Below are 9,413 nucleotides of genomic sequence, written 5' to 3'. Positions count from 1 at the left end.
TCAGTACGGTGGGTATTATGTTCAATGCTGTGGGTATTGTGTTCTGTACAGTGGGTATTGTGTTCAGTACAGTGGGTATTGTGTTCAGTACAGTGGGTATTGTGTTCAGTACAGTGGGTGCTGTGTTCAGGACAGTGGGTATTGTGTTCAGGACAGTGGGTATTGTGTTCAGTACAGTGGGTATTGTGTTCAGTACAGTGGGTGCTGTGTTCAGTACAGTGGGTATTGTGTTCAGTACAGTGGGTATTGTGTTCAGTATAGTGGGTATTACGTTCAGTACAGTGGGTGTTGTGATCAGTACAGTGGGTATTGTGTTCAGAACAGTGGATGTTGTGTTCAGTACAGTGGGTATTATGTTCAGTACAGTGGGTGTTGTATTCAGTACAGTGGATGTTGTGTTCAGTACAGTGGGTATTGTGTTCAGTACAGTGGGTATTGTGTTCAGTACAGTGGGTATTATGTTCAGTACAGTGGCTGTCGTGTTCAGTACAGTGGGTATTATGTTCAGTACAGTGGGTATTATGTTCAGTACAGTGGATGTTGTGTTCAACACAGTGGGTATTGTGTTCAACACAGTGGGTGTTGTGTTCAGTACAGTGGGTATTATGTTCAGTACAGTGGGTATTGTGTTCAGTACAGTGGGTATTATGTTCAGTACAGTGGGTATTGTGTTATGTACAGTGGATGTTCTGTTCAGTACAGTGGATGTTGTGTTCAGTACAGTGGGTATTGTGTTCAGTACAGTGGGTATTGTGTTCAGTACAGTGGATGTTGTGTTCAGTAGAGTGGATGTTGTGTTCAGTACAGTGGATGTTGTGTTCAGTACAGTGGATGTTGTGTTCAGTACAATAGGTATTATGTTCAGTACAATGGGTATTATGTTCAGTACAGTGGGTATTGTGTTCAGTACAGTGGGTATTGTGTTCAGTACAGTGGGTATTCTGTTCAGTACAGTGGATGCTGTGTTCAGTACAGTGGGTAGTATGTTCAGTACAGTGGGTATTGTGTTCTGTACAGTGGATGTTGTGTTCAGTAGAGTGGATGTTGTGTTCAGTACAGTGGATGTTGTGTTCAGTACAGTGGATGTTGTGTTCAGTACAATAGGTATTATGTTCAGTACAGTGGGTATTATGTTCAGTACAGTGGGTATTGTGTTCAGTACAGTGGGTATTCTGTTCAGTACAGTGGATGCTGTGTTCAGTACAGTGGGTAGTATGTTCAGTACAGTGGGTATTGTGTTCTGTACAGTGGGTATTGTGTTCAGTACAGTGGATGTTGTGTTCAGTACAGTGGGTATTGTGTTCAGTACAGTGGGTATTGTGTTCAGTACAGTGGGTATTGTGTTCAGTACAGTGGGTGCTGTGTTCAGGACAGTGGGTATTGTGTTCAGTACAGTGGGTATTATGTTCAGTACAGTGGATGTTGTGTTCAGTACAGTGGGTATTGTGTTCAGTACAGTGGGTATTGTGTTCAGTACAGTGGATGCTGTGTTCAGTACAGTGGGTATTGTGTTCAGTACAGTGGATGTTGTGTTCAGTACAGTGGATGTTGTGTTCAGTACAGTGGATGTTGTGTTCAGTACAGTGGATGTTGTGTTCAGTACAATAGGTATTATGTTCAGTACAATGGGTATTATGTTCAGTACAGTGGGTATTGTGTTCAGTACAGTGGGTATTGTGTTCAGTACAGTGGGTATTCTGTTCAGTACAGTGGTGCTGTGTTCAGTACAGTGGGTATTGTGTTCAGTACAATGGGTATTGTGTTCAGTACAGTGGATATTGTGTTCAGTACAGTGGGTATTGTGTTCAGTACAGTGGGTAGTATGTTCAGTACAGTGGGTATTGTGTTCTGTACAGTGGGTATTGTGTTCAGTACAGAGGATGTTGTGTTCAGTACAGTGGGTATTGTGTTCAGTACAGTGGGTATTGTGTTCAGTACAGTGGGCATTGTGTTCAGTTCAGTGGGTATTGTGTTCAGTACAGTGGGTGCTGTGTTCAGGACAGTGGGTATTGTGTTCAGTACAGTGGGTATTATGTTCAGTATGGTGGGTATTATGTTCAATGCTGTGGGTATTGTGTTCAGTACAGTGGGTATTGTGTTCAGTACAGTGGGTATTATGTTCTGTACAGTGGATGTTGTGTTCAGTACAGTGGGTATTGTGTTCAGTACAGTGGACGTTGTGTTCAGTACAGTGGGTATTGTGTTCAGTACAGTGGGTATTGTGTTCAGTACAGTGGGTATTGTGTTCAGTACAGTGGGTATTATGTTCTGTACAGTGAATGTTGTGTTCAGTACAGTGGGTATTATGTTCAGTACAGTGGGTATTGTGTTCAGTACAGTGGGTATTGTGTTCAGTACAGTGGGTATTATGTTCAGTACAGTGGCTGTCGTGTTCAGTACAGTGGGCATTATGTTCAGTACAGTGGGTATTATGTTCAGTACAGTGGATGTTGTGTTCAACACAGTGGGTGTTGTGTTCAACACAGTGGGTATTCTGTTCAGTACAATGGGTATTATGTTCAGTACAGTGGATGTTGTGTTCAACACAGTGGGTATTGTGTTCAACACAGTGGGTGTTGTGTTCAGTACAGTGGATGTTGTGTTCAACACAGTGGGTATTGTGTTCAACACAGTGGGTGTTGTGTTCAGTACAGTGGGTATTATGTTCAGTACAGTGGGTATTGTGTTCAGTACAGTGGGTATTATGTTCAGTACTGTGGGTATTGTGTTCTGTACAGTGGGTATTATGTTCAGTACAGTGGATGTTGTGTTCAGTACAGTGGATATTGTGTTCAGTACAATGGGTGTTGTGTTCAGTACAGTGGATGTTGTGTTCAGTACAGTGGGTATTATGTTCAGTACAGTGGGTGTTGTGTTCAGTACAGTGGATGTTGTGTTCGGTATAGTGGGTATTGTGTTCAGTACAGTGGGTGTTGAATTAAGTACAGTGGGTAGTATGTTCAGTACAGTGGGTATTGTGTTCAGTGCTGTGGGTATTGTGTTCAGTACAGTGGGTATTGTGTTCAGTACAGTGGGTATTATGTTCAGTACAGTGGGTATTGTGTTCAGTACAGTGGATATTGTGTTCAGTACAGTGGGTATTGTGTTCAGTACAGTGGGTGGTATGTTCAGTACAGTGGGTATTGTGTTCTGTACAGTGGGTATTGTGTTCAGTACAGTGGATGTTGTGTTCAGTACAGTGGGTATTGTGTTCAGTACAGTGGGTATTGTGTTCAGTACAGTGGGTATTGTGTTCAGTACAGTCGGTGCTGTGTTCAGTACAGTGGGTATTATGTTCAGTACAGTGGATGTTGTGTTCAGTACAGTGGGTATTTTGTTCAGTACAGTGGGTATTGTGTTCAGTACAGTGGATGTTGTGTTCAGTACAGTGGATGTTGTGTTCAGTACAGTGGATGTTGTGTTCAGTACAATAGGTATTATGTTCAGTACAATGGGTATTATGTTCAGTACAGTGGGTATTGTGTTCAGTACAGTGGGTATTGTGTTCAGTACAGTGGGTATTCTGTTCAGTACAGTGGTGCTGTGTTCAGTACAGTGGGTATTGTGTTCAGTACAATGGGTATTGTGTTCAGTACAGTGGATATTGTGTTCAGTACAGTGGGTATTGTGTTCAGTACAGTGGGTATTGTGTTCAGTACAGAGGATGTTGTGTTCAGTACAGTGGGTATTGTGTTCAGTACAGTGGGTATTGTGTTCAGTACAGTGGGTGCTGTGTTCAGGACAGTGGGTATTGTGTTCAATACAGTGGGTATTGTGTTCAGTACAGAGGATGTTGTGTTCAGTACAGTGGGTATTGTGTTCAGTACAGTGGGTATTGTGTTCAGTACAGTGGGTATTGTGTTCAGTACAGTGGGTGCTGTGTTCAGGACAGTGGGTATTGTGTTCAGTACAGTGGGTATTATGTTCAGTATGGTGGGTATTATGTTCAATGCTGTGGGTATTGTGTTCAGTACAGTGGGTATTATGTTCTGTACAGTGGATGTTGTGTTCAGTACAGTGGGTATTGTGTTCAGTACAGTGGATGTTGTGTTCAGTATGGTGGGTATTATGTTCAATGCTGTGGGTATTGTGTTCAGTACAGTGGGTATTATGTTCTGTACAGTGGGTGTTGTGTTCAGTACAGTGGGTATTGTGTTCTGTACAGTGGGTATTGTGTTCAGTACAGAGGATGTTGTGTTCAGTACAGTGGGTATTGTGTTCAGTACAGTGGGTATTGTGTTCAGTACAGTGGGTATTGTGTTCAGTACAGTGGGTGCTGTGTTCAGGACAGTGGGTATTGTGTTCAGTACAATGGGTATTATGTTCAGTATGGTGGGTATTATGTTCAATGCTGTGGGTATTGTGTTCAGTACAGTGGGTATTATGTTCTGTACAGTGGATGTTGTGTTCAGTACAGTGGGTATTGTGTTCAGTACAGTGGATGTTGTGTTCAGTACAGTGGGTATTGTGTTCAGTACAGTGGGTATTGTGTTCAGTACAGTGGGTATTGTGTTATGTACAGTGGGTATTGTGTTCAGTACAGTGGGTATTGTGTTCAGTACAGTGGGTATTATGTTCAGTACAGTGGGTATTATGTTCAGTACAGTGGGTATTGTGTTCAGTACAGTGGGTATTATGTTCAGTACAGTGGGTGTTGTATTCAGTTCAGTGGATGTTGTGTTCAGTACAGTGGGTATTGTGTTCAGTACAGTGGATGTTGTGTTCAGTACAGTGGGTATTATGTTCAGTACAGTGGGTATTGTGTTCAGTACAGTGGGTATTATGTTCAGTACAGTGGCTGTCGTGTTCAGTACAGTGGGTATTATGTTCAGTACAGTGGGTATTATGTTCAGTACAGTGGATGTTGTGTTCAACACAGTGGGTGTTGTGTTCAACACAGTGGGTGTTGTGTTCAACACAGTGGGTATTCTGTTCAGTACAATGGGTATTATGTTCAGTACAGTGGATGTTGTGTTCAACACAGTGGGTATTGTGTTCAACACAGTGGGTGTTGTGTTCAGTACAGTAGGTATTATGTTCAGTACAGTGGGTATTGTGTTCAGTACAGTGGGTATTGTGTTCAGTGCTGTGGGTATTGTGTTCAGTACAGTGGGTATTGCGTTCAGTACAGTGGGTATTGTGTTCAGTACAGTGGGTATTATGTTCAGTACTGTGGGTATTGTGTTCTGTACAGTGGGTATTATGTTCAGTACAGTGGATGTTGTGTTCAGTACAGTGGATATTGTGTTCAGTACAATGGGTGTTGTGTTCAGTACAGTGGATGTTGTGTTAAGTACAGTGGGTATTATGTTCAGTACAGTGGGTGTTGTGTTCAGTACAGTGGATGTTGTGTTCGGTACAGTGGGTATTGTGTTCAGTACAGTGGGTGTTGAATTAAGTACAGTGGGTAGTATGTTCAGTACAGTGGGTATTGTGTTCAGTGCTGTGGGTATTGTGTTCAGTACAGTGGGTATTGTGTTCAGTACAGTGGGTGTTGTGTTCAGTACAGTGGGTGTTGTGTTCAGTACAGTGGGTATTGTGTTCAGTACAGTGGATATTGTGTTCAGTACAGTGGATGTTGTGTTCAGTACAGCGGGTGTTGTGTTCAGTACAGTGGGTATTATGTTCAGTACAGTGGGTATTATGTTCAGTACAGTGGATGTTGTGTTCAGTACAGTGGGTATTGTGTTCAGTACAGTGGGTGTTGTGTTCAGTACAGTGGGTATTGTGTTCTGTACAGTGGGTGTTGTGTTCAGTACAGTGGGTATTGTGTTCAATACAGTGGGTATTATGTTCAGTACAGTGGGTATTGTGTTCAGTACAGTGGATATTGTGTTCAGAACAGTGGATGTTGTGTTCAGTACAGTGGGTATTGTGTTCAGTACAGTGGGTATTATGTTCAGTACAGTGGGTATTGTGTTCAGTACAGTGGATGTTGTGTTCAGTACAGTGGGTATTATGTTCAGTACTGTGGGTATTGTGTTCAGTACAGTGGATATTGTGTTCAGTACAGTGGATGTTGTGTTCAGTACAGTGGGTATTATGTTCAGTACAGTGGGTATTATGTTCAGTACAGTGGGTATTGTGTTCAGTGCTGTGGGTATTGTGTTCAGTACAGTGGGTATTGTGTTCAGTACAGTGGGTGTTGTGTTCAGTACAGTGGGTGTTGTGTTCAGTACAGTGGGTATTGTGTTCAGTACAGTGGATATTGTGTTCAGTACAGTGGATGTTGTGTTCAGTACAGCGGGTGTTGTGTTCAGTACAGTGGGTATTATGTTCAGTACAGTGGGTATTATGTTCAGTACAGTGGATGTTGTGTTCAGTACAGTGGGTATTGTGTTCAGTACAGTGGGTGTTGTGTTCAGTACAGTGGGTATTGTGTTCTGTACAGTGGGTGTTGTGTTCAGTACAGTGGGTATTGTGTTCAATACAGTGGGTATTATGTTCAGTACAGTGGGTATTGTGTTCAGTACAGTGGATATTGTGTTCAGAACAGTGGATGTTGTGTTCAGTACAGTGGGTATTGTGTTCAGTACAGTGGGTATTATGTTCAGTACAGTGGGTATTGTGTTCAGTACAGTGGATGTTGTGTTCAGTACAGTGGGTATTATGTTCAGTACTGTGGGTATTGTGTTCAGTACAGTGGATATTGTGTTCAGTACAGTGGATGTTGTGTTCAGTACAGTGGGTATTATGTTCAGTACAGTGGGTATTATGTTCAGTACAGTGGGTATTGTGTTCAGTACAGTGGGTATTATGTTCAGTACAGTGGGTATTGTGTTCAGTACAGTGGATATTGTGTTCAGTACAGTGGATGTTGTGTTCAGTACAGTGGGTATTATGTTCAGTACAGTGGGTATTATGTTCAGTACAGTGGGTATTATGTTCAGTACAGTGGGTATTGTGTTCAGTACAGTGGGTGTTGTGTTCAGTACAGTGGGTATTGTGTTCAGTACAGTGGGTATTGTGTTCAGTACAGTGGGTATTATGTTCAGTACAGTGGGTATTATGTTCAGTACAGTGGGTATTATGTTCAGTACAGTGGGTATTGTGTTCAGTACAGTGGATGTTGTGTTCAGTACAGTGGGTATTATGTTTAGTACAGTGGGTATTATGTTCAGTACAGTGGGTATTGTGTTCAGTACAGTGGGTGTTGTGTTCAGTACAGTGGGTATTGTGTTCAGTACAGTGGGTATTGTGTTCAGTACAGTGGGTATTATGTTCAGTACAGTGGGTATTATGTTCAGTACAGTGGGTATTGTGTTCAGTACAGTGGGTATTATGTTCAGTACAGTGGGTATTATGTTCAGTACAGTGGGTATTATGTTCAGTACAGTGGATGTTGTGTTCAGTACAGTGGGTATTGTGTTCAGTACAGTGGGTATTATGTTCAGTACAGTGGGTATTATGTTCAGTACAGTGGGTATTATGTTCAGTACAGTGGGTATTGTGTTCTGTACAGTGGGTGTTGTGTTCAGTACAGTGGGTATTGTGTTCAATACAGTGGATATTATGTTCAGTACAGTGGGTATTGTGTTCAGTACAGTGGATATTGTGTTCAGTACAGTGGATGTTGTGTTCAGTACAGTGGGTATTGTGTTCAGTACAGTGGGTATTATGTTCAGTACAGTGGGTATTGTATTCAGTACAGTGGATATTGTGTTCAGTACAGTGGATGTTGTGTTCAGTACAGTGGGTATTATGTTCAGTACAGTGGGTATTATGTTCAGTACAGTGGGTATTGTGTTCAGTACAGTGGATATTGTGTTCAGTACAGTGGATGTTCTGTTCAGTACAGTGGGTATTATGTTCAGTACAGTGGGTATTGTGTTCAGTACAGTGGGTATTGTGTTCAGTACAGTGCATGTTGTGTTCAGTACAGTGGGTATTATGTTCAGTACTGTGGGTATTGTGTTCTGTACAGTGGGTGTTGTGTTCAGTACAGTGGGTATTATGTTCAGTACAGTGGGTATTATGTTCAGTACAGTGGGTATTGTGTTCAGTACAGTGGATGTTGTGTTCAGTACAGTGGGTATTATGTTTAGTACAGTGGGTATTATGTTCAGTACAGTGGGTATTGTGTTCAGTACAGTGGGTGTTGTGTTCAGTACAGTGGGTATTGTGTTCAGTACAGTGGGTATTGTGTTCAGTACAGTGGGTATTATGTTCAGTACAGTGGGTATTATGTTCAGTACAGTGGGTATTGTGTTCAGTACAGTGGGTATTATGTTCAGTACAGTGGGTATTATGTTCAGTACAGTGGGTATTGTGTTCTGTACAGTGGGTGTTGTGTTCAGTACAGTGGGTATTGTGTTCAATACAGTGGGTATTATGTTCAGTACAGTGGGTATTGTGTTCAGTACAGTGGATATTGTGTTCAGTACAGTGGATGTTGTGTTCAGTACAGTGGGTATTGTGTTCAGTACAGTGGGTATTATGTTCAGTACAGTGGGTATTGTATTCAGTACAGTGGATATTGTGTTCAGTACAGTGGATGTTGTGTTCAGTACAGTGGCTATTATGTTCAGTACAGTGGGTATTATGTTCAGTACAGTGGGTATTGTGTTCAGTACAGTGGATATTGTGTTCAGTACAGTGGATGTTCTGTTCAGTACAGTGGGTATTATGTTCAGTACAGTGGGTATTATGTTCAGTACAGTGGGTATTGTGTTCAGTACAGTGGGTATTGTGTTCAGTACAGTGGGTATTATGTTCAGTACAGTGGGTATTGTGTTCAGTACAGTGGGTGTTGTGTTCAGTACAGTGGGTATTGTGTTCAGTACAGTGGGTATTGTGTTCAGTACAGTGGGTATTATGTTCAGTATGGTGGGTATTATGTTCAGTACAGTGGGTATTGTGTTCAGTACAGTGGGTGTTGTGTTCAGTACAGTGGGTATTGTGTTCAGTACAGTGGGTATTGTGTTCAGTACAGTGGGTATTATGTTCAGTACAGTGGGTATTGTGTTCAGTACAGTGGGTATTATGTTCAGTACAGTGGGTATTATGTTCAGTACAGTGGGTATTATGTTCAGTACAGTGGGTATTGTGTTCAGTACAGTGGGTATTGTGTTCTGTACAGTGGGTGTTGTGTTCAGTACAGTGGGTATTGTGTTCTGTACAGTGGATATTGTGTTCAGTACAGTGCATGTTGTGTTCAGTACAGTGGGTATTATGTTCAGTACAGTGGGTATTGTATTCAGTACAGTGGATATTGTGTTCAGTACAGTGGATGTTGTGTTCAGTACAGTGGGTATTATGTTCAGTACAGTGGGTATTATGTTCAGTACAGTGGGTATTGTGTTCAGTACAGTGGATATTGTGTTCAGTACAGTGGATGTTCTGTTCAGTACAGTGGGTATTATGTTCAGTACAGTGGGTATTATGTTCAGTACAGTGGGTATTGTGTTCAGTAC

This window comes from Mustelus asterias, chromosome 7 (assembly GCF_964213995.1).
Source record: "Mustelus asterias chromosome 7, sMusAst1.hap1.1, whole genome shotgun sequence".
Classification (NCBI taxonomy): Eukaryota; Metazoa; Chordata; class Chondrichthyes; order Carcharhiniformes; family Triakidae; genus Mustelus; species Mustelus asterias.
This window is presented reverse-complemented; position numbering follows the sequence as displayed.